Below are 24965 nucleotides of genomic sequence, written 5' to 3' on the forward strand. Positions count from 1 at the left end.
TTTCCTCGAACAGCTAGACTTTGGAATTCCCTTCCTGCTACCTGCTTCCCTGACTGTACTGATATGCAGAAGTTCAAATGTAATGTAAACCAACATCTTGTCGATTTTTCTAGGCATGGTCCCAAATAGAAGCCCCTTGCGTCCAAGTGGAGATATAAGGGGTGAACGTTAGTAAATGAAAAACATCTCATGGTGAAAATAAACACAATGCACTGAAGCATTTTTAGAATAAAAAAAAAAATATATATCGATTAAACATCCTCTAATTATTTAGCATTATACTAGCAAGGAGACCCGACGTTGCCCAGGATTGAATGAGGATCAACGAATGTTTTACCCTCCACGATCGATTAACTGCCTGCTCTAGTTGGGAACTAACTGCAGTACACCGGAATGAAACTTCACATGCCTCCCCACAGTGACTTAGTTCACATTATCACAATATGTGGTGGTTTACATTGCACTGTAGAGAACCTATGCTGATTTTTTAACATTTTTTTTTAATGTATGACGGCTTGAATTAAAATATAAAATGCAAAAGCCAAGTATCATGCTTCAATTGTGCTCTAAATAGAAACATTCATTTCAAACCCACCTGTTATATCAGACAACCTACTGTTAGTTTTATATGCCGAGCCTTTATGTTTGTGTGGTAATAAAACTTCTCAAATACTCTTGTGATGTTAGGCTGTATAAAGGTGTTAACTTTAGTCAAAATCGTCTGTTCGTTTTTTCAGTGAATTTTTTTCAATTATCGATACTTATCGAAAACATTCCGATACAAAACCTATCTAAGAACACTGCCAGATACATAAAGCACGTTTGTGTGATTTTTTTTATATATCGGCTAAGCCGTTTAGGAGTCCATAGGGAATGAAATCACAAACACACGCACACAGACAAAGTTCCTGTCATATAATAGTAGATATATTCATAATAGTGGATATTTGTTATCTGTCCGTCTTTTTTTTTCCGAAGGTCACTTGAGGGTAAAGGTTAATAATTGAACGGTAGTCATTGAGACAACAGAGTATTAATAGTTAGTGGTGGAAATAGATTATTTAGGAAGGCGGTTCGACAAGAACTTGTTTACATTAGACTTGAAGATGATCATATTGTAGTCAGCTAGAAAGCAGGCCAGCAGAACATAGTTTCACAGACAGAAAGTTCTAGAAAATAAGTTCTGCTCGTGGAGTTTGCGTTTTAATTTAGGCACACATAGAGTAGGGGAAATTGTTGATAGTGATTCTAGTTAGACGAGTGTTTTTTTTTTGTGAAAGTTTGGCAAGAGGGAAACAGATTTAAATCTCTCCCCCCACTTTCTCTCTCTCTCTCTCTCTCTCTCTCTCTCTCTCTCTCTCTCTCTCTCTCTCTCTCTCTCTCTCTCTCCGTGTTCGATCGTTATTTATAGAAATACCAAGACGAGCACTTGCCATGAAAATAACGATAGAGCAGAGACAGGCTCGTAACGTCTCCTGTGTGGAAAAGAGGTTGCAGGGAATAAAAAAAAGGCGACGCCTACTGGGTTTTGAAATTGATTTTGAATTTTGTCAATGCTGGATAGGGTACACTGAGCAGCTCCCGCCCAGATATGACAAGCGTACTCCATTTTATGACGTATCAGGCTCTTATACAAATAGAGGATCGCATCGAGAGTTAGATACCTTCTGGAGCAGTAAAATGGCGTCAACCATTTTTCCTGCGACCTTGGCAACAGATTTGATGTAAGTCTTCCGTTTTAGGTCAGGAGTAAAGGTCAGACCCAGAAGTCTAAAAGCTAAACTATATACGTATTTCTGAAAAGAAAACAACAAACAAGAAAGAATATTTAACAATCCAATTAAATTTAATATCATCGTTTACCTAAGCTTTTTTAGAGGTCGTTAAATATATGACGTCATTGTGACGTCACTTGCGCACTATTAATGATGTTAACGTATTGCTTTTATGACAGTGGTGATTAAAGAGTATTGGCATAAGATTAACCTATATGTAAAAATTGAAGTCTGTGTGTATGTTTGACCTCACGATATGATTGCGCCATCTCTGAATCAAACAGGGTGCTTATACAGTATGGGACATTATCTTTGAGACAACTCCACAGATAATAATCTGGGGGAGGGGGATTAGGCTCGGTAAATGTTGCTAGTTAAGGCATATTCTTCTGGTGGAAGCCATTTGCAATTTGCTTGGTGTATGACAATTACATTGTGAGAGGAAAAGAATAAAAAGAAGAGGGAGGTAGTGGGGAGGGGGGTCTCCTACCAATGTTCTCCAAGAGAGAATTCTCCGAAGAGTATTATTATTATGTTTTTTTTTTACAAAGGAGTCGCCACTTATCAAGGCTCGGAGGCCACTCGAGGATAAGGGTTAATGAGTGTACAGTGATGTCATAGTCATCGCAAAGTAATCCATACGTAGCAGAACACGTGGAAACTCCACGGTAGTTGGAAATTTTTAAAACACATTATAAATAAAATGAATCTCTGTTTTGAACGAATCAGATGATTCTGTTGGCATTGGTTCCCCTGATATTTTTCTGATTAGAATTATTTCTAGAAAGACATCAAGTACTTATGAGAGGGACCATGTGAAGGTTGCCAACATTATAAGTGATAGTGTTTCTGTGGAATGAACTGGATTCGAACTCGGCACACCTAGGTTATCAATCTGTATTGTTAACCACATAGTCACAGTTACGCCTCCTACAGGTTTATGGAACTCTCTTCCTGCTCACTGTTTTCCTTTCCTTCTAATTATAGCCTTGGTCTTTTTAAGACATGGGTAAAATGACGCAACCATTTTTCCTGCGACCTTCGCAACAGGCTTGATGTAATAGTTTCTTCTTTCAAATGGCTAGACTTTGGAATTCCTATCTGCTTCCCTGGCTGTACTGATATGCAGAAGTTTAAATGTAATGTAAACCAACATCTTGTTGATCTTTCTAGGGCATAGTCCCAAATAGTAGCCCCTTGCGTCCAAGTGACGATATGAGGGGTGAACATTAGTAAAAGAAAAACATTTCATGATGAAAGTAAACACATATCCAGGCCTTGATAAGTGGCATCTCCTGTCTTTGCAATATTTATCCATCATTCTTATCTTCTTGCATCAAGTGGCTTCATGCATTGTCTGAAGTGATTTGCATTAAAAATAAATAAAATCTGATTACTTAAGAATATTTGTTGACGTTGGATTTATTCATGAATCCTTGTCCCATTTAAGGGTTCTCAATAACAATGCATGAAGCCACTTGATGCAAAAAGTTAAGAATGATGGATAATTATTGCAAAGACAGGAGATATCTGTATTTTGATTGGCAGAACATTAAAACAAAACAAACGTTAAACAAGTGAAGCATGCATGGTCCCCCGTGAGTGCACAGTGAACGAGGCATAAAAAAATGACTAAGTTCAGCATCCCCCCCCCTTTAGCCCAAAAAGTCCCCTAGGGGACGTCAAATCCTGGTGAAAAATGAGCAAACGTTGCACTTCCAGGCCTTAACATATGTAAATTTGAGTTCAGTACCATGCAAAATAAAAAAGAAATGACAACGTCCATCATTTGCCCCCCTCCCCATTTATCTCCAAAAGTCCCCAAGGCCTTAACATATTTAAATTTGAGTTCAGCACCATGCAAAACTGCTAAATAGACATACACAGAAAATTTTGGACAAATATGGTAAAATAGTCCCAAAAATGGAGTGTTTTTATTAGCCCTAAAAAAGTCCCTGGGACACACCCAAGAGTTATTGCAAAGTATAGACAAACAAAATTATATACAAATCAGTTAGTTACAACTTTTCAGAAAGTTTTATAAAATTCCAAGGCATCAATTTTTTTAAATAAGCACAAAAGTGTCAATTTTAGCCATTTTGACCCAAAACGCACCCCTAGAGGGGAAACTGGAGTTTTCCCAGGAAATCCGTTCTGTTACTTTTTTACTCATATCATGTTTAATGTTTGTGCAAAATCTCAAAAAATTCCAGGGCATAGTTATTGAGAAAATTGCGGACAGACGAACAGACAAACAGACGAACAGATGAACAGATGAACAGATGAACAGACGAACAGATGAACGGACAAGGGTGAATTTACAAGTCCACCCTCTTTTTGTTGGGAGACCAAAAATGTATCTTTATAATTTCATAAGCATATTTTCAATAACCATATTTTTCATAACTATATTTTCAAACTCTATCTCCTCCGAAACTAAAAGTCGCAGATCTGCACTAGGGACCTCAAATGATTGGATTTTTTACAGACCATTCTTTTATGGGTCTTTAACTGGTTAAAATAGTTTTTAAGGGGTCAAAAATGGGTCAAATTTTTTTAAAAAATCGTTATACATTTTGTACATTCATCTTAGTTCATTTTTAATTTTAATTTTTATTTGGTTCATATGCGTGTCACGTTGATACAGTGGTAACGTCACCAGCTTTGAATGCTACAGTTTTGATTCTAGGTGATGGCACCCAAATACTTTTATTTTTACTTTTGAAACCACGACTCTAAAATAATATATACAAAATCTGGACGAATAAAATATCATATTTAAGCGTATTTTACACCCGGACAACGCCGGACGTCGTTCCCCCCCTCTACTACTTTCAAATAAAATAAAAACTTTTACTTTTTAATTCTGTTTTAAAAGTGTAACTAAAGACTAATTGTGTCATTTTTATCTGTATAATTTTGTTAATTTTTATTATATATTTTTCAATAATGTCCTTTTCTTATATTTTATTTCAATAAATCGCTTCACAATAGAAATACTGAAAAACAATAAACTGATTTGCCTTGTCATCGCTTCTAGTTACTTGCACACCGGAAGTTAGGAACTACATTAGCTGACTACTACCAATTCAAGTATTACCAAAAAGTTTTTGCATTTTTTTTTTTTAGAAACAAAATATTTTTTTAATTGATTTTAAAAATCAAACAAAAATAAACTTAAAAAAAAACAAAAAAAAAAACAGTTGCAGCGACTCGCCACAAATATTAAAAGTGGCTATACAAGGAACGTTTCAGGAACGATAAAAGTGAAGGAACTGATTTGCCTTGTCACCGCTTCCGGTAGCGCTACACCGGAAGTTAGGAAGTGCGTTAGCTGACTGTAACCCACTCATTGTATAGGCCTCCTTTTCACATTCGCATATGGTCGGAACAGTTCTGTAGTCTCGTCTGGTCATAGCAACTTTGGATTGCCCATTCTTGTTCTCAGGCGGTTAAGGTTACAGAATATAAATAAAATCTAAAAGTGCGTTTTTATGTAAAAATTTCTTTGCGTCTCTTTAAAATATGTGGTCATGCAAGTTTTCCAATCTTTTTCTATTATTGTTGTGTAACTTTTGCATATAGGCTTATGCAAATGCCAAGCCATGTGCAAAGAAAAAGACTATAAAAAGAGAGCGTGTGCACAGATCGACGATCACGTTCGGCACGTTCGAGATGATAAAGGTCAGAGCCGTAACAAGAAAGTTAGACATGGATGACGTCACAGCCGTAACAAGACCGTTAGACATGGATGACGTCAGAGCCGTAACAAGAACGTTAGACATGGATTGTCACAGCTGTAACAAGAAAGTTAGACATGGATGACGTCACAGCCGTAACAAGACCGTTAGACATGGATGATGTCAGAGCCGTAACAAGGTTAGACATGAATGACGTCATAACCGTAACAAGAACGTTAGACATGGATGACGTCATAACCGTAACAAGAGCTCACACGGGAGAATGAGTCAATAAATGTCGTTAAAAAAAATAAAAGAAAAGAAATCATTACTTGGCCTATGTTTGTTGCGACGTAGACAGCACACAACGTGTGGGTCCTGTGTGTAAACGTGGGTAACGTTACAGTTGTGTTGTGGAAGATCTTTCAAGTTGCACCAATTGTGCAGTAGCGAGCGGACAATGCAGTGTTGCATTGTATTGTCATCTTCTCCACAGCCTCTGTCCAATCGACGAAATGTTGCATCCCTCTGTCTATTCTACAAGTATTTTAATGGTGAATGCTCTGACGAACTACATGCACTTGTACCCCCTCGACGTGAATACCCCCGACAAAACCCAACACGCAGCTAATTCCCATCTCTACACAGTAGAGATCTCTAGATGTAAGAAAGTCTTCTACTCCAGTAGTTTCTTCCCCAGAACTGCTAGACTTTGGAACTCCCTTCTGGATTTCTCCTTTCCCAACTGTTCAAGTGTAATGTGAACAGACATCTTGCTGCTCATCTCCCTTTATAATATCACTGCAACTTATGTCCCCGATAGTAGCCTCGTCCTGTGCCTTGTTTGGGGTGAAAATTGAATTTTAAAAAATTGCAGATTCGTAGCCGCATATAGTCATAACAACTTTTGATCGCCCCCCCCATTTTCTGTTACTCACTCTTACTTAAAACTGGTGACCCTGACGTGACCTAAATACACAATCTTCTCTATTATATTCCTTCTTTTTCCTTGCGTGTATCTCAAGCAACCGGGTCATAAAGCAGTTACTCCACTTTTTAAAATCAGTTCTTTGTATTGTTGTTGTATTCTGCAAGATATTTCAAGCTGCACCGGTTGGGGAAAGTAGGGTGCTGACAATGCAATGTTTCATCATATGGTCATCCTTTCCACATCGCAGATGATTGGGTTAGTTTTGTAGCCCCATATAGTCATAGCATCTTCCGATTCTTATTCTCAAGTGATTAAATGTTTTCCACCGGAGCCAGAGTGCTTCTGAACCGAAAGGAGGGGTCTTAGAAGGGAAGATTCCATATTAGTAGGAGGAGGGAAGGGAGAGGGCTTTGTTAGTTAGTACGTTGCACTTTGAAAAAAAAAAAAGCCAACTGCTTCAAAAAAGGGCACTTTTCTGAAATTTGTCTTAAAAATGCAATCTGGCAACCTAAGGTAAGAATATAAGACTGATCTCCTTTTCGTTTTCGAATATACTACTACTACTATTACTACTACTACTACTACTACTACTACTAATGATAATAATAATAATTACATCGTTACAACAACAACAACAACAACGGTTGCAGGTAGTTGAGGATGGCTTTGTGATAAACAACACAGGCTGATGACCTAGGAGCGCTGAGTTCGAATCTCATTTATTTCACTAAAACCACCTTTAATTAAGGGTGATGTGTAACTTCACGTGGTCCCCTATGTTAATACCCGTTGCCTTCTAGAAATAATTATTTAGTCGATTAGTCCACAGCTATTTTTTGGAAATCAAGGTAGAAGCGTTCATATCACGATTCCTGTCAAGTAATACTTATTACCTACGAATTCTACCAATTACTTTGAAGCTCAAAAATCGAGTAAGTAATATGAAATTCAAATAAATTTTTGGTCCTGGATATGACCTTAAACTATATCCAGTGGTGAGGCCTCAGCTTGCGGACTTTGGGGAGTCTGGAGTCACCCTTTAATTGCCATTGCTCCCAGGTCCACTCTGACCCAAGAGTGGTAGTACCTGTTAGGGTCCCAACTATGGGTTAAATAGAAACCGACTTGAAAACAACAAATATATTCTATTAAAAAAAATTTTCTTCAAAATCTGTGGATTCGGCATTAAATAACCTGAAAAGGGTTGATATGCCGTAAACAAAAACAACCAACCAAATAAATTTTGGAATCATTTTGTTTTAACTTCCTTCCAGAACATTCAGAATTCCCCACCCCACAAATGATTGAGGGCACCTATCTATTCCTGCTCCAAGCCCTGAACCCCCGTATCAGTATTTCTACTAGCGGGACCCATGAAAATTCCACAGTTGTATCCTTTTAGAATTTTGTGATATATTTCCGTTCTATGGATGTCTGGTGCAAGCGCAGATCCCACAATATTATTGTAACACCTTTGTTTAAACACACACACACACATTATATATATATATATATATATATATATATATATATATATATATATATATATATATATGAATTCAGAAAGTGTGAGAGAATATATATAGTTATTTTCCACAGCCGAACCAACGTTACAGCCCACAAGAGCCAAGAAAGCTAACAAACTGGAAGTCTAAGACTCGAATTTCGTCCTCATTTGCGCTCATCAATTAGACATGTCCGAAAAAAATGCAAATGGTTTGGGTCTCAAATCCTGAGCGCGGATATGTCTAACCAATGAGCCCAAATGAGTTTGGCTGTGGAAAATAATTATATATATATATATATATATATATCATTTGATATATTCATGCATCATGCAAACATAAGTAACCTCACCAAAAATTAGAAAAAAAAATATTGAATAAGAACTAAAAATCAGTTTTTATATTTTGCTGATCTGCCATTTAATATTACTTCGTTAGATTCCCATGTCAGTGAGGAGGGGGGGCATTCTGTTACCATCTAGTCCACGTTTGTAGTCTGCTCTCTTCCTGAGATGTTGTTAGAGGCTGAAGAAGCTTATCCTTTATGCAGACCCCATCTGATCAAATCAATTTTGATTGCCCCACTCCTCTTCTCAGGCGGTTAAGTATTTTTCCATTTTTATCCAAGGTGTTTTAAAGCTAGGATGGAGGGCCTCAAAATAGGGTGTACCATTTTAATAGGTGAGGGCCACTTTCTAGCCGTCTCGTCAACATCTGTAGTTTGGTCTCTTTCTGAGATGTTGTTAGGGTATATATTATTTAATTGGAATTCATTATTGAGATGAGTATTTTTTATTAATTTATTGGGGACTATTATTCTCATCTTTCTTAGTTGTTGTTTAACGACGTTTCGGCCAACTACTCCTCTGGCCTTCATCAGGTGGTAACTGTGACGGGATAGGAACTCTAAATCTCCTAACTACTCCCTTCCGTAGTTGTTGTTGTCTTACCATGCTTTGGCCAAGTAAGCCTCTGGCTGGCTTTGGGTAGAATTGAAACTGTTATCTTACGACAATGCTCACCTGGAACCGTAGAGATTCAACATCTCTATCCACTTTGTCATGGGCCCTGAAGGACGATCAAGGTTGGATTCATGTTCATTTATTATCTGATCTTCCATGGTCTCTACAGTTCCAGGTGCGCATTGTCTGAAGATAGCGGTTTCAATCCTTGCCAAAACTGGCTAGAGGCTTACTTAACCAAAATGTGGTGAAATGACAACAATTACAGAAGGCAGTAATTGCTGAGGATGCAGTTAGGAGACTCGGAAATTTTTCTGTCGAGCTCGGAAATCTTTCTGCCGAACTCGGAAATTTTTCTGTCGAACTCGGAAATCTGCACGAAATTTTGAACAGAACCCTTTTATTAAATCCAATTTGCAATTGTATTTTTGAACGTTGCCCGAAAATTGCATTCCTAGAATTTTCCATTTGTGAAACACAATACCGTGGGGCTACTTCCCAACTGACTATAACATGCTCGTTTTCAAGCTCAATGTAAACAAGTTCTTGTCGACCCATTCCTATTAATTAACATCCAAGTTCCACCATTACTGATCCTGTTGTCTTGTCATCTACATAACACTTATTAACCTTTATCCTAGAATGGTTTCTGGGTCTTGATAAGTGATGACCCATCTCTCTGCAAAAAAAAAAAAAAAAAAATTTACAATCCATGGGGGTAGCATGCTCTCCTTCCATCAGCCATGACTGGGTAGAAGTCCTAAGTAATTTGCAATTGTATTCTTGAGTGTCGCCCGCGCTGAGTATTGAACTTTCAGCCTCCAGAATTTCACAACTGAATTTTTACCAAGCACTTCAACCACCTGAAGAAGGTCGAAGGTTACATCGGAGGTTGTGAAAATAATAACACTCGAGAAGAGAACAGTAGTCCTAAGAATCCAAATAATAAGAATAGCCAGAATCCTGATGTCAATAATTCAGAAACCTAGTAATTTCTGATGTAGGTTTAACTTCTTTTTTTTTTTTTTTCTCAAAGCAAAAGACGTTTTGACAGAAAAGTGCACTTGGCCAATCGGTGAGTGTTTGTGTAGAGGGTGGAGTTGAAACATTGCAGTGTGACTTTTATGAAAGGTTAGAGAATGATTAATAGGCTTACTAGCGACACCCGATTCTGAAAATCCTTGTTAACCTAGTGGGGAGAGATAGGAGAGGAGAAAAAAAAGGTCAATGGTTGGTTTTCTGCTAATTACGAAATGTGCACATGGGGGGGGGGGGAGAATTGGTCTTTTTATTACAGTCAGAGCGCCATAACAAGGACAATAAAAAAAATGCCCAGTTATTTTTGTTTAAATTAGTTAATTTTGTGCCTGGGTACTCATAAACTATAAGAATTTTTTTTTTTTTTTTTTAGTTGGGAAGTCACGATTTATCAAGGCTTAAAAGACACTCTAGGATAAGGGTTAAGTCTTGGGTAGATTTTTTTTTTACAAAGGAATCACCACTTATAAAGGCCCTGAGGCCACTCGAGGATAAGAGTTAAAGAGTGTACAGTGGTCAAAAGGACAATGTCATAGTAATCATTAGAAGTATAAATTTGGTAAATTGGATTACTTAAGGAGAACAGCTCATCAAGAACTTGTTTACATTAGACTTGAAGACGACCATATTATAGTCAGCTGGAAAGCAGGCAAATAGAAGAGAGTTCCACAGGTGTGCAGTTCTAAGAAAGAAGCTTTGTTCATGGAATCTACGTTAAGGTTTAGGCAAAGGTAAAAGGTGGAGGAAATTATTGATAGTGGTTTCAGCTAGACGAGTGTTTCTTGTGAATGTTTGGCGTGGGGGGGACCATAGATTAGAGCTCAGACGAGCTCTTGCCATGAAAATAACGATAAAGCAGAGACAGGCTTACAACGCCTATTCTGTGAGAAAGAGGTTGCAGGGAAGAGAAAAGACCATCCCCTACTAGGCTACGAAGTCTATTTTGAACTCTGTCAAGGCAGGAGAAGTCTTTCTAGCAGGTCTTGCTCAGATGTGGCAACAATACTCGATCCTTCAATATGCCTGGGTCATATAGGAAGAGAATTGTATCAGCAGTGAAATATCTACTGGATTGATAGAAGGATCCAACCATTTTTCTTGGAAACGGATTTGATGTATGTGTTCCATTTTAGATCAGTAGTAATGGCCAACCCAGAAGCTTGTCAAAACATGGAGCCTCCCCAAGATGAGAGCCATTCATTTCAATATGGTAAAACAAAATGATCAGTTACGGTGGAACTTTGATAGATGACTCAATATGAATTTATTCAGATTAGATTTGAAGATGACAATCTTATAGTCGGTGGGGAAGCAGGTACACGGTTTTGTGTTTCACAGTAAAGAAACTCCATAATTACACCGCTATGGAAACAAAAACGGTCTTATTAGTTTGGAGGTCTGGTACACCAGAAAGTATTGACCCAATCCTCTACCTGCACAAGGTGGAATGATAAAATTGTTGCCCTAGAAAAGACGACATGATTCCATTTCTGTTTGATGAAAACCGTTTTTTTTTTCTTTGTTGGAGACCATCTACTAGTTGGACAGATGTGTACAAATCCCAAGAGCGATAGGAGCCTTCTATCATGTCTGAAAGTGACACAATGTTCAATGAGCGAGATTGGAGATGTGCCACTGTACAACTCATGCTTTCTACCAATCCAAGTTATGACAACAGGACCATTGCCAGCTTCTTCAAAATGCATTGCTGGATTGCCACAAATAACAGGGATGTGCCCAAAGTGATAAAAACAAAGTTTCCAGCCACGGTTCAACAGGTAGCCACTGGCAGACTCTGGGTATGGCAGCAAGACTCAGCGCCGGACCAAAAGTCCAAAGAGATCCAGGCTTTGCTTCAGAAGGAGCGCTACGACTTTGTACTCCTCTCTCACTGCTTTCTCTTCTCCCCCAACCTGAACCCGCTGGACTACTTCGTTTGGCCATACGTTGGAACATCACCAACATGACCTTCCACAACATCAAAGCCAGCCTGATCGCCGCCATCTGCCAATTATGCTCCCAATTCCGGATCCTATCGAGGTGGTGATTGAGGCTGAAGGCGGCTACATTGAATAGATGTCAGCCCTACTGCATAATCAAGTTACCTGAATTGATTTTTTCAATAAAAGTTTGAAAATAAAGCTGTAGCGTTTTCTTTAGGGCGACACTTTTATCGTTCCACTATATATATATAACTACATACATATATATATATATATATATATATATATATATATATATATATATATATATATAACTATATATATATATATATATATATATATATATATATAACTACATATATATATAACTACATATACATATATATATATATATATAACTACATACATATATATATATATATATAACTACATATATATATATATATATATATAACTACATATATATATAACTACATATACATATATATATATATATATATATATATATATATATAACTACTTCATTTACTCACATAAATTAAGATACGAAAGTATAAATTTATGCGTAAACTTTAAGTATTTACTTCAACAGTGCTCAATACATCGGTAGAGCTAGTTAGTCAGTTATAAAATATATATGGCAATTAAGCTACACTAAATATTCTACGTTTCATCCACTCTAGGATTTCCTAATCATAATTAAGCATAAGCCTGAAGAATCATGTTTCGATTACCAAATCGTATCAACGAGCCAGTAACTTCATCAGACTTTACAAAAATAATCATTATGATTAGGAAAAAAAAAAAAAGAAACTGTTGTCGAATTAGAATTGAAATTCTTTTTCCCTTTTTTTTCTCTTTTTTTTCTTTGTTTTGTGCTTCTTCTAATATCGCTTTTCTTAAACATAATAATCATTTCTGTAAAGTTTGATGAAGTTACTGGCTCGTTGATACGATTCGGTAGCTGAAACATGTGTAACTAATCAGATAAAACGGTAATAAAAAAATATACATGTATATACCCTGACAAATGCTAGCGTGGATGAAACGCGGAATATTCTGTGTAGCTTAATTGCCATGTATATTTTATAACTTACTACCTAGCTCTACGTACGTATTGAGCACTGTTGAGGTAAATACTTTAAGTTTACGCATAAATTTTTATTCCGTTTATTAATTTATGTGATTAAATGAAGTAGTCATATATATATATATATTTGCGGATCCTTTTCGACATTGAAGCTATCGCACACATACCACGAGCACAACTGAGTTGTATAAACAAGTTTTGTGTTGCTTTTACTGTAAAACCATCAGATTAGAGTGAAGGGGTGGGATTTTGCTGCTAGTGAACTGGAGGCGTTTACGTTTAGGAGGAAATAGTGCGGTAAGTAGGGCATACTTTTTCAGGCAGTTTCAGGTTCGTATCGCTTGTAATATTTTTTTCCAAGTTTACCTTTTAATAGTTTTTGGAAAATAAGTTCTTTTTTCTTTTCCAAAAAATCCGTCCATTTATGATAGAAACTTGATTTTTCTAGTCTATAGCTTCCAATTTCATATAATGCTTTTCTGAGACCCATAGACTGAATATCAATAAGTTCTTTTAAACTTTTCATCAATTCTTCAGCTGTGACCATTTTTCAGTGTAAATAACTTTTAACGCAATGATTTCCCAATTCTGCTTTGTTATTTGACCAATTTTTTAAAATGACCATTTTTCCCACTTTGATTTGCAAACATAATTATAAATGTTTTCTGATAATCGACTCATATAGGCTATTATTTTTCTATCAAGCATTGTTTTACAAGTATTTTAATGGTGGATGCTCCGAAGAACTACAAGCCCTTGTACCCTCTACACGTAAATGCCCCTCGACAAACACAACAAGCGGCAAAATCCCACCCCTACACAGTAGAGACCTCTAGATGTAAAAAAAGCCTTCTATTCCAATAGTTTCTTCCCTAGAATTGCTAGACTTTGGAATTCCCTTCCCGTTTCCTGCTTCCCCAACTGTACTAACATGCATGAATTCAAATGTAATGTGAACAGACATCTCGCTGCTCAACTCCCTACATAGTATCCCTTCAACTTATGTCCTTGATAGAAGCCCCCATATCAAAGTGTCACCGAACCTTGTTTGGGGTGAAAATGTAACAAAAAAAAATTTCCGACATCTCGAGATCTCTACAGTGAAGGGGTGAGATTTTGCTGCTAGTGAATTGGAGGCATTTACGTTTCCTTGGAAGTACATGTACAACAAGAAACACAATTGGAGTTGTCTCCCCCACAGATAAGGAACGTCTTTGGACAATCACTCTGGCAGAAACTGGCTCATCTCAGTGGTATTCATCTTGCATAGTCCTAGGGGGTCCACCAGATGGAAGCATGCAATGCAAACAAGAAACGACCACAACTTGTGAACACACAAAGTCACACATGACAAAGGCCCTGTCGGTGGGGCATTAGAATACACCGACTGCCCCCTGCAGAGGGTAAAAGTCCCTCAATTGGTGTCCTGGATATGACCTTAAACTATATCCAGTGGTGAGGCCCAAGATTGTGGGCTTTGGGAAGTGTGGAGCCACCCTTTAATTACCATTGCTCCCAGGTCCACTCTGAGCCGGAGTGGTAGTACCTGTTAGGGTCCCAACTATGGGTTAAATAGAAACCGACGTGAAAACAACAAATATATTTTATTAAAAAAATTTTTCTTCAAAATCTTTGGATTCGGCATTAAATAACCCAAAAAGGGTTGATATGCCATAAAACAACCAACCAACCAACCAACAACCACACATGACAAACAGATAAACATGTCTACACCCTGTAGGGGCAGCTGCGTGTGTAATTGTGAGGCAAGGGTTTCGCAATCTCCAACCACACTTCTCCTGAATCGGCGCTGCTTGAGTCCTGTGGCAACGAGAAGTCCAGGACGACTGGAAACAATTCAGAGATAAAAAACATAACATGTGGCCGCAGGCGAGATTAAACTCACTACATGAGTTTGTAGTGTAATTCAAATCTTGTCGGTTGCTGAATACTTGATGCTTCACTAAGGCTATCAAGGGTTTTATTTTTGATTGTAATGCTATCACTACATGGGTTGTCTACCATGGCTTAAGAGAATCCCATCCACCCTCGAGAGAGGAATAGACCGTGTTAGTTTCTCAACCTGGTATTTTACCTCGCGGTACATACAACGCCTCGTCTTCCCAAATGGTCACCCATCTGATACTGGCCAGGCTCAACGTTGCTCAACTTAGATGATCTGGCGAGAACAGGTGTGTTAATGTGATCGTGCTGTATTCCGAGGTACAGCACTCGGAAGTCCGAAATAGTCACCTATTTAGTACTGACCAGGTTCAACGTTGCTTACCTCTGGTGATCTAATGAGAACCGTTGTGCCAATGTGATTATGCCTGTATTCCTGTCTCCACCATGCACCTTTATACAGACTCAACCATTCTCTTCCTGCTGAACAGTGCGCAAATGAGACCACTGAATGGTTCAAAACAGCAATGGAAGCACATGTTCCCATGCGGAAAATTTATAGCAAGCCCCACTCTCCCCAATGGTTTACAACTGCCATTGCTCAAAGGCAGCATGCATACCGCAGATTTAACCGACATAAGTCCAGTTCAAACAAACAGAAGTATATAGAAGCTAGAAGTAACGTTAAAAAAGAAATAGCGACAACAAAGAGAGAATTTACTGAAACCACTAAAAAACACATCGAAGCACAAAAATTAGGAAATCGTGACTTCTGGAAAATCTACAACAGTGTAGTAAATAATGGGCAATCAACAATTCCCCACTAACCAACAATCACAAGGTTGTTTGCTCAGCAACCGACAAGGCTAATATGCTTGCTAGCCGGTTTGCCTCGAACTGCACACTGGACCTTTCCACCACACCCTGCCTGACTTTCCATTGCGGACAGACGCAATGCTAGACGATCTAAAAATCACCCCTGCTCAGGTACATGCTATCATAAAAAACCTTGACACTTCAAAAGTATGTGGACCTGATCTCATCCCAGCTGTGCTATTAAAAAAGTGCTCAGCCGAAGTAGCTCCAGTTCTCTCCAAACTCTACAACAAATGCCTTAATGAAGCTTGCTTTCTGGACTGTTGGAAAACTGCTTCTGTTGTACCAGTATTCAAGAATTCTGGCGAAAGGACTGACCCATCAAATTATCGGCCCATTAGCCTCCTCCCACTTTTTGCCAAAATATTTGAGACCTTAATTAACCATGCTCTAGTCCATCATCTTACAGATGCTAAACTTCTGACTGACAAACAATATGGATTTAGACGACAAGTACTGTAATACTGGGGAGGGCAGAGCGGTAGCTCTAGATATATCTAAGGCTTTTGACAGAGTATGGCATGAGGGTCTCCTCAGGAAAATTAAATCATACGGTATCACTGGTAGAATACTTAACATATTTAAATCCTTCTTAGATAAGAGAAAAATCCAGGTTGTCCTCGACGGTCATACATCTAAACAATATAATATAAATGCGGGAGTGTCTCAGGGGTCTCAGGGGTCTATCCTTGGACCTCTATTGTTTCTAATATTCATAAATGACCTCCCCGACAAAACTGCCTCTGAGATGGGTATATATGCTGATGACACCACACTCTATAACAGGCATGACAGGAAAACAAATGAACACATATCTAAAGAAATGGCAAAAACACTAGAGGATCACCTCCAATCTGTAGTGGAATGGGGACATAAATGGTTGGTCACGTTCAATGCTGCCAAGACCAAACTGGTTTCCTTCAATAATTACAAGAAACCTTCTCTGCCACCAATAGCAATAGCCAGTGACTCCCTGTCTGAGAGTACATCTTTCAAACTGCTTGGCCTAACGTTCACAGGAAACATGAGTTGGAACAATTATGTTGAAAACATTGCCAGGGCCGCTGCGAAAAAGGTAGGCTCTCTCTACCGTGCTAGAAAACTACTGACACCTGAAAGTATCCTGTATCTCTATAAGGCCACCATTCGCCCATGTATGGAGTATTGTTGTCACATTTGGGCTGGTGCATCTGCTGCTAGTCTCTCGCTCCTAGACAAGGTTCAAAAGAGAGTCGCCAATCTGATAGGCCCTGAACTGGCATCTAAGCTTCAGCCTCTGTCCCATCGACGAAACGTTGCATTCCTCTGCCTGTTCTACAAGTATTTTAATGGTGAATGCTCTGACGAACTGCAGACACTTGTGCCCCCACGACGTAGACACCCCCAACAAACCTGACAGGTAGCTAAATCCCACCCCCACACAGTAGAGATCCCTAGATGTAAAAGATCTTTCTACTTCAGTAGTTTCTTCTCCAGAATGGCTAGACTCTGGAATTCCATTCCAGGTCCCTGCTTCCCTAACTGTACTGACATGCAGAAGTTCAAGTGTAACGTGAACCGACATCTTGCTGCCCAAATCCCAACATAGTGGCCCAGTAGTTGCTGCCCCTGATAGTAGCCCCCTACACCAAAGTGGCAATGTGCCTTGTTTGAGGTGAAAATGTAATAAAAATAAAAAAATCTTCTCACTTGGAGCGTTTCATGAAATGTGGATCTCACAATTATTTTTTATTATTCTGTCTTTTCACTTAACGATTCAAAAAACAAAAGAGACCATAAAAAAACGAAGTATTTATACAGAATATGGACCGCGTTATTTTTAGATAGGATTTCCAAGCAACATTTATTGCCCCCCTCCCTCCCGACAAAAGGAGGGTGGACTTGTAAATTTACCCTTGTCTGTTCATCCATTTGTCCGTCTGCACGTTTCTCAATATCTACGCCTTGGAATTTTTAGAAATTTTGCGCAAACATTAAACATGATATGAGTAAAAAACTAACAGAACGGAAAACTCCGGTTGCCCCCCACCCTACCCCAACCCGAGGTGCCTTTTGGGTTAAAACGGCTAAAATTGACACTTTTATGCTTATTAAAAAAAAATTGATGCTTTGGATTTTTATAAAACTTTCTGAAAAGTTGTAACTAACTGATTTCTATATAATTTTGTTTGTCTATACTTTACGATAACTCTTGGGTGTGCCCCAGGGGCTCTTTTAGGGCTAATAAAAGCACTCCATTTTTGGGACTATTTTACCATATTTGTCCAAAATTTTCTGCGTATGTTTATGTAGCAGTTTTGCATGGTGCTGAACTCAAATTTAAATATGTTAAGGCCTTGGGGACTTTGGGGGGTTAAATGGGGAGGGGGGGCAAATGATGGACTTAATTTCTTTTTTTGCATGATGCAAAATTCAAATTTACATATGTTAAGGCCTAAAACTGCACCATTTGTTCATTTTCACAAGGATTTGACGTTCTCTGGGAACTTTTGGGGCTAAATGGAGGGGGGGACAAATGCTAAACTTAGTCATTTTTTTTATGACTCGTTCACTGTGCACTCACGGGGGACCATGCATGCTTCACTTGTTTTTACTCACGTTCATCCCTAACAAGACATAAGGGGCTTCTATTTGGGATCATGCCTAAGAAAGATTAACAAAATATTGGTTTACATTATATTTGGACTTCTGCATATCAGTACAGTCAGGGAAGCAGGTAGCAGGAAGGGAATTCCAAAATCTAGCTGTTTGAGGGAATAAACTATTAAGGTAGAATGCTTTCTGGCATTTAGGGATCTCAACAGTGAAGGGGTGTGATTTTGTTGCTAAGCGGGTTTGTCGGGGATATGTACGTCGAGAGGACACTTGTGCAACGAGTTAATCAGACCACATTTCATTAAAATATTTGTAAAACAGGCACAGAGATGCAAAATTACGGTGAAGGGACAGGAGTTGGAGTTTAGTCGACAAATTGGGGCCTATTAGATTGAAAATTATTTTTTGGCCCCTATCCAGGAGGGAGAGGCTAATGGTAAATGCACCAGTCCAGATGTGGCAACAATACCCCATGCATGGGTGAATGGTGGCCTTGTAGAGGTACAGGATACTCTCAGGTGTGAGTAGTCTTCTAGCATAATAGAGGGAACCCACTTTCTTTGCAGCAATCTTTGCAATGTCCTCAATGTATGTATAAATTGAGGATCGATTCTCAACAATAAGTTTGATAAGAAATGGCTCATTTCGGTGATCTTCGTTCTCAGTAGATTACTGAGCACTTTCCGTCAAAGTACTTGGAAGCATAACAAGAAAAGAAGTGCAGCTTCAGTTGCTAATGGGGTTCAGAATCAATCAAGCCTTTTTATTTTGTCAGGCTGAAGAGAAGGTGGGCGTGGTCATTTCTTGGAAGACGCCATTAAAGCTTTCACATATTCCCTGTATTACTGTAACATCGTGCATATGAGCGCGTGGGAAAATATCAGCAGGAGCAAAGGATGGCTGGCTTGAGAAGAGTTTAGCAGCAGCAGTAGCCAAAAAGAAACGGATATGCAAATTAGGAAGTGTGCTCGAGAAAAAAATAAAAAAGGAGAGAAAAATACACACTACAATGTGCGACATCGAAGGAAACGGACGTGTAAAGTCGAGGAGGAGATGAAATGGACATGTGGCAGTGAAAGATTTTTTAAGTGATGTCAAGACGGAAGAATAACGTGTAAAAAGAAGAAACTCTTGTTAAAAAAAAAAAAAAAAAATGCCGACCCGGATTTTTATTAATTTTAATGGCAAAGGTCATCATGGCCTTCGTGTTAGTTAACAGAAATTTACATTCCTGTTTGAAAGGAGATCATTTGAGAAGAAGATAATCTATGTATTAATACGATAGCGTGTTTGTTATTTATTTTCTGTCAAGCTTACATCCGAGTCGTTTAATTGTTATGGACTTCTATTTGTCGTAATAAATAATTTTACCAAGAATTCTTCAGAAGTTTTGGTTCCGGTTTCGATTATAGCTGATGGCACTTAAGTTATTTATATTTTTTTGATAAATAATTTTATCAAGAAGTCTACAAAAGTTTTGGTTTCGGTTTCGATTATAGCCGAAAAAACTCAAGTTATATATATATATATATATATATATATATATATATATATATATATATATATATATATATATATATATATATATATATACCGTCACTGGATTTTTTATCTTCCACCAGACTATCCATTAATGTATAATCATCTTTTTATTTACCATATTTCCTCTGCTTAACTTATTTTGTTTTCAAGTAAGAGCTTTGACTTATTTGTTGTTTCATCAAATACTTCTGCATGCAAAATCCGATCCTGCATTTTGCTAATTCCTACCCTCTGATGAAAAGGAGAGTATTTCTTCGAAACTCCCCGGATTAAGGACTATCCATTTATCTAGTGTTTCCTTTTCAGATTAAATATGTTTTTAACTCATTTCAAAGTGTTTTTTAACATATTTCATTAACTGTTTGCTCATATATATATATATATATATATATATATATATATATATATATATATATATATAAATAAAGTTTGGGATTCGGTTTCGATTCAAGCTGATGAAACCAAGTCATATGGATATATATTTTTTTTTTTTTTTAAATCGCAACTTTATAATATATAAAAATCGGTAGAACATTAACTCTATAATAATATATACGAAATCTGCAAAAAAATTAAAATATCATATTTAAGCATATTTTACAACGTCGTGGTTGGTTCTACACAAAGCCTTCACCACTAAAAACAAATCATCAGTGTGGATTTCTGAGCAACTTAGTTGTTGTGGCGGGAGCTCATACGTCACAATTAACAGGAGAGTCGATCATATATATATATATATATATATATATATATATATATATATATATTAGTGTTAGGACAATTAATCGGAATGGGGAATCGGTAAAATCGGAACTTTTGTGGGTGTAAGAATCGTAAAAATGTGTGCCTATTTTCCGATGCCAAAAACGATTCTTTTAATTGGCTTTTTTTTATTTGATTTTGCTTAATGCAAAATCTTCCACTGCTGGTTGTAATAATAAAATAATATTTATTGATTTTAAACAACCAGTAAAACTAAAATCGATAGATCACACCCTCACACAAGGTTTTTTTTTTTTTTACGTTTGAGAAAATATTTGCACATTCAGCACGTGTTTTTATGGAATCGGAATCAGAATCAGTAATTGTATCGGAATCAGGAAACATATTGGAATCGTCACATTACTAATATACGCATACACACGTCTAACTTTATATAAGTAAACACACGTCTATCTTTTTATATGCATACACACGCTTATCTTATATACACATACTCTTATATACACATATCTTATACACACATACGCATACAAACGCCTAACCTTATATACACATACTAAACTTTATATATGCATACACATACTAAACTTTATATATACATACATATACCTAAACGCATGCCCATATTCTGTATGGCACAATCATGTTGATATACCAGTTCTCATCAAATCACCAAAGTTAAGCAACGTTGAGCCTAGCCAGTACCAGATGGGTGACCATTTGGGAAGGCTAGGCGCTGTATGTACCTTCTGGGAAGGTTGGGGATGGGGCCAGTACCCTCACCTCGAAAAAAAGAACTCGCTACAAAAGCATCTACAATCGAAATAGTTCGTATTATTTGGATTCATCGGACTTCTGTTCTCATCTTGAGTGTGATTTTCACAAAGTTTCTGTCGATATAACCTCCAACCTTCAAGTGTATCCTGTCGAACTAGGGAATGCTTCCATCGAACTCGGGAATTTGGACGGAATTTCGAGTGGAACCCTTTATTTACTTCACGGGGGTAGCATGTTCTTGTTCCGTCAGCCATGACTGGATAGAGATTCTAAGTAATTTGCAATTGTATTTTTCGGTCACCCACACTGAGGATTCAATACAATCGCGAATTACTTAGGACCTCTATCTAGTCATGGCTGACGGAACAAGAGCATGCTATTCCCATGAATAAAGAGTTCCGCTCGAAATTCCGTCCAAATTTTCGAGTTCGACAGAAACATTCCCGAGTTCAACAAGATACACCTGAAGAAGGTCGAAGGTTACATCGACCGAAACGTTGTGAAAATGACACTCAAGATGAGAACAGTAGTCCGATGAATCCAAATAATACGAATAACCAATCCTCATCTCAAAAAATCAGAAACGTCAAATCGAGGTACACATGACATAGTAAATTCATTGCTGTCATGTAAATGCAAAATCAACGAATGAATTCGTCACTTAATCTGTGATTAAATATGACGCAGCAATATTCGTATATCATTGTTTATAAAATCCAAATTTATTGCCAGAACATTACAATGAGATAAACAAATCTTATGATAAGAAATGATATTTCAAAATTGAAACGTGATCAGCTCATCCAATGAAAAACACTTCCCGCGTCTTCTACAGGATGGAACGATAAAATTATCGCCCTAGAAATAACGACATGATTCCATTTCCGTTTGATGAAAACCGGTTTTCTTTTTTTTTTTTGTTGTAGGCCATCTACTAGTTGGTCAGCTTTGTACAAATCCCAAGAGCGATAGGAGTCTTCTATCATGTCTGAAAGTGACACAATGTTCAACAAGCGAGATCGGAGATGCGCCGCTGTACAACTCATGCTCTCTACCGATCCAAGTCATGACAACAGGACCATTGCCAGCACCTTCAAAATGCATTGCCGGATTGCCACAAATAACAAGGACATGCTCATGGTGATGAAAACAAAGTTTCTGGCCACGGTTATGGTCTTTGGCATGGTTTCAAGTGAGGGTCACATCATGCCATCTCACATCTTCGAAGTCGGCTTGAAAGACAACACTAAAGTATATTTGTATGTGCTGAAAAGTGTGCTGATCCCCTGGTGCAATCAGGTGGCTGCTGAACTACCATAAGTGTGGCAGCAAAATTCAACGCCGGCCCACAAGAGACCCAGGCTTGGCTTCAGAAAGAATGCTATGACTTTGTACCCTAGAAAAGATTAACAAATGTTATTGTACGTTACATTTAAACTTCTGCATATCAGTACAGTCAGGTTAAAACGCCCGTGGAACTCTCTTCTGTTTCTCTGCTTTCCTGCTGATGACAATGTGGTCGTCTTCAAGTCTAATGTAAACAATTTCTTAATGAGCCGTTCCCCTTAAGTAACCCAATTTACCAAATTTCCACTGCTAACAATTACTATGATATTGTCCCATTGACTACTGTACACTCATTAACCTTATCCTCGAATGGCCTCTGGGCCTTGATAAGTGGTGACTCCTTTGTAAAAAAAAAAAAAAAAGAAACAAAAAGCAATTTGCAAGGGTTATTGAAAGAGATGGAAAGCTGAGGAGACTTGTTGTCACCCAGATTCTAAGAATCGATTATTGTCAGCAAGTAATTGTTGATGAAGAATGAGAACTCCTAGTGAGTACTACTTTTTTTTTTATTATTATTACTCATGCTCACCTCTAACAAGGCACATCGCCATTTGGACGTAAGGGGCTACTATTTGGAACCATACCTAGGAAAGATTTACAATATGCTGGTTTACATTACATTTGAACTTCTGCATGTCAGTACAGTCAGGGAAACAGGTAGCAGGAAGGGAATTCCAAAGTATAGCTGTTCAAGGGAAGAAACTATTCAAACAGAAAGCTTTCTCTCATTTAGAAGCCTCCACAGTGAAGGGGTGTGATTTTGTTGCTAAGCAGGTTTTTGATTTTCTGACATCTTGGGCTTCCGTAGAATCCATATGTAGACAACTTTGTTTGTGTTAGCTTAAGCGAAGACAGAATCTCTCGCTTTCGGGGGCTAATTAAGCTATTTTTATTTCTTTGTACAAACAAGGTGTATTTTTGTTTCTTGTTTTTTTTATTCAATATCTTAGGACTTTACTAATTATCTTTGAAATAGACACAGAAAACTAATATTTATCTTTCAAAGGGTTTTTAAAATGAATTTATTTAACTTCCAAACTTAGCTGAATTTGTCAAGTTCCAAATTTTTTATTATAACTTTTCTTTTTATGCGTAAATCTGTTTTTTACATAGGCATCACCGCTTATCAAGGCCCAAAGACCACTCGAGGATAAGGATTAAGTGTGTACAGTAGTCAATTGGAAAATATAGTAATTGTTAGCAATGGAAATTCGGTAAATTTGTTGACTTAAGTGGAACGGCTCATCAAGAACTTGTTTACGTTGGACTTGAACACAACCATATTGTAGTCAGCTGGAAAGCAGGAAAACGGAAGACAGTTCCACAGGCGTGCAGTTCAAAGAAAGAAGCTTTTTTCATGAAATCTACGTTTAGGTTTAGGCACAGATAAAGAGTGGGGGGAATTATTGATAGTGTTTACAGCTAGACGAGTGTTTCTTGTGAAAGTTTGGCGAGGGGAGACCATAGATTGAAGCTCAGTCGAGCACTTGCCATGAAAACAACGATAAAGCAGAGACAAACTCGCAACATCTCTTCTGTGAGATAGAGGTTGCAGAGAAGAGAAAAGGACATCTATTGCAAGGCTACAAAGTCTATTTTGAACTCTATCAAGGCAGGACAAGTCTTTTCTAGCAGCTCCTGTCCTGATGTGGCAACAGTACTCCATCCTTCCCAAATCTCAGTACCCGGTATTTCAAATTTCGAGCCTATAGACTAAAAATTGACAGAGTTATTGCGTAGGGAAATGTACACAGACAGACAGACAGACAGACACGTTCACTTTTATATATATATATATATATATATATATATATATATATATATATATATGTGTGTGTGTGTGTGTGTGTGTGTGTGTGAAAACATACTTTATTTCCTTATAATATATACAATCCTTATTTAAGAAGCTCAATGTAATTACAGAGCAATATAATGAATTAATGAAAAAAGACAATATTCCAAAGTTCATGATGTTAACCATCTTACAATTTATTCCTTTAATTCAGTTGACATTTACAATTCTTGACAGTATCTGTTTCGTAGCACAAAATCAATCACTTATTTCCTTTTGGTGGATTGATTGTTGTTATTTTTTCTGATGGGCAAAATAGGTTGACTGATTGATTTAATAATTAAGTAGTTGATTTTGTGCTACGAAACAGATACTGTCAAGAATTGTAAATGTCAACTGAATTAAAGGAATAAATTGTAAGATGGTTAACATCATGAACTTTGGAATATACACTTTTGTCATTCATTCATTAGATATATGCACATAT

The 24965-nt window shown here is 37.5% G+C and overlaps 1 protein-coding gene across 2 annotated transcripts in view; it reads right to left on the reverse strand.

The window, feature by feature from the left end:
* LOC145260661 (uncharacterized) overlaps positions 1-24965 on the reverse strand; it is a 169086-nt gene that overhangs the window by 68624 nt on the left and 75497 nt on the right. The gene's annotated exons all lie outside the window — the stretch shown is intronic.

This window comes from Euprymna scolopes, chromosome 36 (genome assembly GCF_053919585.1).
Source record: "Euprymna scolopes isolate OS-2025 chromosome 36, ASM5391958v1, whole genome shotgun sequence".
In the NCBI taxonomy this organism is placed as follows: domain Eukaryota; kingdom Metazoa; phylum Mollusca; class Cephalopoda; order Sepiida; family Sepiolidae; genus Euprymna; species Euprymna scolopes.